We start from the raw sequence: 6,000 nt of genomic DNA, 5'->3' as shown, positions 1-6,000 counted from the left end.
TTAAATACTGGTGAGGTCTTCCTTCTGCTGCTGAGCACATGTTCAGCTGTGTGTCTCACAGACCTGTTAGCTGGTACATTGACCTCCAAAATGATAGCATTATGACAGCACGGTAGCACAGTGGTTAGCACTGTGGCTTCACAGCACCAGGGTCCCAGGTTTGATTCCCAGCTTGGGTCAGTGTCTGTGCATGTTCTCCCCGTGTCTGTGGTTTCCTTCGGGTGCTCCGGTTTCCTCCCACAAGTGGGCAGCACGGTAGCACAAGTGGGTAGCACTGTGGCTTCACAGCGCCTGGGTCCCAGGTTCGATTCCCCGCAGGGTCACTGTCTGTGCGGAGTCTGCACGTTCTCCTCGTGTGTGCGTGGGTTTTCTCCGGGTGCTCCGGTTTCCTCCCACAATCCAAAGGCGCGCAGGCTAGGTGGATAGGCCATAATAAATTGCCCTGAGTGACCAGAAAGGTTAGGAGGGGTTATTGGGTTATGGGGATAGTGTGGAAGTGAAGGCTTAAGTGGGTCGGTGCAGACTCGATGGGCCGAATGGCCTCCTTCTGCACTGTATGTTCTATGTTCCTGAAAGATGTGCTGTTAGGTCATTTGGACATTCTGAATTCTCCCTCAGTGTACTCGAACAGGTGCCGGAATGTGGCGACTAGGGGCTTTTCACAGTAACTTCATTGCAGTGTACGCCTACTTGTGACAATAAAGATTATTATTGATTGGCATATCATGCCCTGCACACAAACTAACATTCTTATCTAAAATGGCAAACAGGGTGGCTGGCACTCAAGTATACATGTACCGCAGACACCATTTTGGATGTGCAGTGCCAAAAAAACCCAAACACCACATAGCCAAATTTCATGGCCCATATTTATTGGTAGCCAAATTTGGAGATTGGTAAACATGCTGATGGGCTTTGGAGCAACAGAAACTCAGTTGACCAAACCAAAACCCCACAAGAAAATAATTATTGCCACAGTCTGACCAGACTAGATCTCATACTGCATTTAATGGTTACTTTTAAGATACCAAAACGAGTCAGCCAAAAACGGATTCACGTGGTGATGGCACCGAGCTGCAACGTTGTAAAACCGTAATTGTATATTTCAAAAGAAAACCTGTGCCCATCTTATCTTGATCGCTTGGTTTTGAAAGTGTTGCGCGTTCCCACAGGAAGGGCCAAGCAGACGGGACAAGGTGACAACTCGTTGAGCCGCATCGAACGAAGTGCAACATTCCCTGACCATTGACAGGCGAGGAGGCATTTGGTTGATTTTGTCTCGCACATTCCCTTGGAAACCAATCTCTTCCGACAAAGTGGAAAAGATTTCACGCGGCCGGTGCCATTAGCGAAAGAGAGCAAAATATTTGGACGTGTTGGGGGGGGGGAAAAACGTGTCACCGATGGGAAAAAAAATCGGTGACCGCCGAGCTGAGAAACTGGCTGCGCAAATCGAAGCGAGATTTCTCTCGCTGACCCCTGGTGACTTTTGCACACAGCCAACGATCAGGATGTAATCCTGTTGTGCAAACTGAGCGAGCCCCACTGTCTGTCAGAAGTGGTTGAATCCCACATGATGTCATGCAGAAAACCAGTTGTGCAGCTGCCAGGCATAGGTTCCCTGTATTAGCATCCAGAGCAAAGGGAGCTGCAGAGGAATAGCAGAGCATTGCAAGCAGCTGACTTTCAGGTCAACAAAATATCCGGAATGGTTTAATCCATATGCCTTTTTAACCTTTTCAGAGAGGGGTAAGTGAGGTTGTATTTGCTTTCAAACGAACATTTGTTTTCCGTTTTCATTTCGCAAAGTGAATCCAAATGCTTGAAACGGCAGTTCGGCTGCGACAAGGCAGCCCTTGCCTTCCAGTGGGAGGTTAGTTCCTGTTTTTGAAAGAATGGACATCGTTAAGACAATGGCATTGGAATTTGGGGGGAAATATAAGGCGTGGTTTTGCAGCAGCACATCTGGTGGTTTCAGAGCACAAAGAATGTCGAAGTGGTTGGAGATAATACGTTCTTTACCGTGAGGAGCTGGGAAGCTGTCTTACCACAGCGTTTTGTCTGTGCCTTGGATATTTCCTTTCAGCTTTCTGCCAGTTTAAACTTACCATGGTGAATGCGATGCATTAGATATTGCCATATTTGTCATTCTTGAGCAACGACAAAAAAAACAAGCCACACAAAGCAGAACATTGTGCCAAGTGGGTTTACCATAAATCATAATAGAATGTGTTATAGGGCTTTGTACCATGTGTGTTATGGCTTGGAGCAAGGATATAACACCAGGGAGCTAACGTCCCTCCCAACTTACTGTTAATTGTCAAATTAGTGGCAAGTACTCCGCCTAACATATGTTGCAATGGAGTTTACTGTATTTCTAATTTTTCAGTATGAAAAAATAAAAATACTTTGTATGTGAATGATCTCCAGTCGGCAGTTTAAAATATGTATATGTCAATAAAAAGAGTGCCTTTTATTATAGCAATAATGCAGTCAGTGTTACTCTCAGTTGGAATGTTCTGGGAATAATTTGTGAGTTAATGGACTTCCATAATTGGTAAGTGATAAAATCCTTGGTTAATCATGTTGCAGAGTTAAGCTACCAATAGATGCCACATATCTTCTACAAATGTTTGAACCAGCAGCTAGTTTGCTGCATACCAAACTGTCCTCCTTTATCTTTATTCTGGTAAAGCATATGTATGCAACTGTTCCTAAATGTAAATTGTTATCACTATTCCCAGCAATATTCCTCAGCTAATTACTCAGGTAAAGTCACTGTTGTCTCCAGGGCAGGCTAATGAGGGTCATGAACCATAATGCTAATTATATATCATTCCAAAGAATAAAGCTGGGTATTTGTAATATCATGCATGAAACAGAGTTTCACTTGTTTTAGTTAATATATTTTGGGGTTCTAAGTGAACATTTGAGGTATCAAATGCTACTCTTGTATTTCAAATAGGAATGATATGTGAATCAGGGAATTATAGGAACATAGGTACAGAAGTAGGCCATTCAGCTCCTTGAGTGTGTTCTGTCATTCCATTAGATTATCTGTACCTCAAATCCATGTACCTGCATGGGTTAATAAACATTAATACTTAAACCTAATAAAGATCTATCATGCTTACTCTTAAAAGCTATAGTTGTCCCAACAATCTCAGCCTTCTGGGGCAGAAGATTCCAGATTTCCACTACCTTATGTGTGGGAAAAGGCTTCCCAATTAAAGAGTCATCCAGACACACAACTTTGGCTCCATTCTCTCTCCACAGATACTGTCAGACCTGCTGAGATTGTCCAGCATTTTCTGGTTTTGTTCCTTTCTACATGGCCTGGATGTCATTTTAAGGTTGCATCTTGTTTTTATATTTTCCCTTCCAAGTGAATGGTTGTTTTCTCTGCCACATCAAAACTTTTTAACATTTTAAAAAGCTTGCCCAAATTATTGTTCAGCCTTCCACATTCTGGGGCATACGAGCCACATTTACGTAATCTGTCCTCATAATTTTGCCCTTTAAGACTTGTATCATTATGGCCAGTGTTTTTCTTTAACTGGAGAAAAAAGCCTGGCGTTTGTATTGGATAATATTAATATTTATGCTAAGATCATAGAAGCTATAGAGAATGTAGTTTCAGAAGCCAAAGGACAAGTCTCACAAATTTACTGGAATCTTTGAGGAAGCAAACAAATTGGCAGATAGCTAGCAAATTAATTTAGAGGATTTTTCAGAGCATGTTCGATGATATTTTAAAGGTTAAGAAAAATATATTGCATTTGTGAAATGGAAAAAAATTGCTTTAGGTACATTTAATTACGTTTTGACATGCATTAACCATTGTGCAGGCAGATGCCTACTGCAAAATTTCAACAGGCTGATATATGATCAGTTAATCTGTTTTTCTGGTACTATTTGGGGGAGGAATGTTGGCCAGGACACAATGAAAAATCCCTCTTTGAATAGTGGCAAGGGATTTTAATGCTTACCTGAACCATTGGAACATAGCTTTGATGTCTCCTCTAAAGGATAGATGAAATAAGTTTGGGCTAAAGGAATTAATAGTAAATTAATTCTTGAATTGACAACTGGTTTGGCAATGGGTGACCATGATAAATGAAAAGGCTTTTCTTGGGTGGTGACTGGTAGCATACTATAGGGAATCCTTCCGCATCTTCAGCTATTTGAGTGAAATGCAGAAACATGTGTTTACAAATCCATTTGTGCCTTGTGTCCATTTAAAAAAAAAAAAAAAAAATAAGTGAAAGATATTTCTTGTATAATGTATTTTTTGATGGGACTAAAATATGCCAGAGGTTAATGGATTCAAAAAGTTTAAATGGAATGCTAAAATGTAGTAACTAGATTTCAACATACATATATTAAAGGTAATCTGTGTTTAAAAAGGATGCATAACACCTAAGTACATATTAGCAAAAATTGGAAAAGAAAGTAAATGTTGGGCGAGATTCTCCGGTCCCCCAGCCGCGTGTTTCTCAGCAGCACACCATTCGCTGGCAGCGGGATTCTCTATTCCCGCCGCTTGTCAATGGGATTTCCCCTCAAAGCCGCAGGAAATCCATGGGCCAGGGTGCGTTGCTGGCAGGAATAGAGAATTACAATGGCAGGAGAATTCCAGCCATTGTGTTATTTACAACTGTATTCAATTATTTACAACTGTATTCAATTAATATGAAGTGTTTGACAACAAGGGCTAATGGAAGTATTGTTTGATAATATTTAATTTTTAATATCATAAAGGTTATTTTGACCCCATGCATCTCACTAGCTATGCCATATTTAGAATTATTAATCTGTGCAATTTTGGGCAACTATCTTGCTGTTTAGCACAGGGCTAAATTGCTGGCTTTGAAAGCAGACCAAGGCAGGCCAGCAGCACAGTTCAATTCCCGTAACAGCCTCCCCGAACAGGTGCCGGAATGTGGCGACTAGGGGCTTTTCACAGTAACTTCATTTGAAGCCTACTTGTGACAATAAGCGATTTTCATTTCATTTTCATCTGTATTGCATAGCATTCAAATTTAGGATTTCCCATGCTGAATTAGTGACATTTCTAGCTTGATTTTTCATGAGCGGAGAAGACTGAAAGGAGATATGATCCAGTTTTTGTTACATTGGTAGACGTGAATAATTTAAATACAAAGTGTTTAGCTTATAGTACAGAACACAAAAGGACTTAAGTACAAAGTCAACAAGCCTCAGATGATACGGGAGGTTAGAAGGAATTCCTCCTAAACACACATGACTATTAACAAAAAGAATAAATCATTTGCTTAAATATTGTGTTCTTTAAAATGAAACAGCTAAGAATGGATCAGAAGATTACAGAATAGAATGACATGTTCAAAAGCAGCACAAACATCAGTGTTGCTTTGCTGCTAGGATGACAGATGAGTCATCTGTTACATGCAACTGGCCAGAGTTGAGTAGCGTGGGCAGGAAGAATTGAATCGTATCTCACAAGTTTCCTTGACTACCTCTTGAAGGCTGTAAATAATCTTTTACAAAAGTTTAAACTTTCCTGAGGTTGGCCACCTCCCTCAGGATGCTGAGCAAGTTGAATACATTTCATGGCAAGGCAAATTATACATAGCCTGTGGATAAAAAGCTATTTCTGATTAGTACTGCCTACGTACTTTTTGTAACAATATTTAATATTTATACATCAGTTTGTCCGAGTTGACATGGGGTTACAAACATCATATTTAAAGCTGTAATGCATACAAATATAATGTTGCACTTGTATTTCAAGTGTTGTATACAATACGTGCATATTCATGATTTGAATTTGCAGATACTAGAAAAGTATTTTACAGCTCCATGAAGTGATGTTGACTGCACAATAAAACTGGGGCCAGATCACTGCTGCCCATGGCGCTGAAGACCCGGGTTCGATCCTGGCCCTGAGTCACTGTCCATATAGAGTTTGCACATTCTCCTCATGTCTGCGTGGGTTTCACCCCCATAACCCAAAGATAT

At 40.8% G+C, this 6,000-nt stretch overlaps 1 protein-coding gene across 1 annotated transcript in view; it reads left to right on the top strand.

Annotated features, from left to right (window-relative positions):
* The first annotated feature begins 1,365 nt into the window (after positions 1-1,365).
* Positions 1,366-6,000, top strand: part of pkia (cAMP-dependent protein kinase inhibitor alpha) — a 180,653-nt gene continuing 176,018 nt past the window's right edge. Inside the window, exon 1 of the mRNA XM_072467507.1 lies at positions 1,366-1,749. The gene's annotated coding sequence lies outside the window, so the exon portion shown is untranslated. The remainder of the gene's footprint in view (positions 1,750-6,000) is intronic.

The sequence above is a fragment of the Scyliorhinus torazame genome, chromosome 11 (assembly GCF_047496885.1).
Source record: "Scyliorhinus torazame isolate Kashiwa2021f chromosome 11, sScyTor2.1, whole genome shotgun sequence".
Classification (NCBI taxonomy): Eukaryota; Metazoa; Chordata; class Chondrichthyes; order Carcharhiniformes; family Scyliorhinidae; genus Scyliorhinus; species Scyliorhinus torazame.
This window is presented reverse-complemented; position numbering and strand designations above follow the sequence as displayed.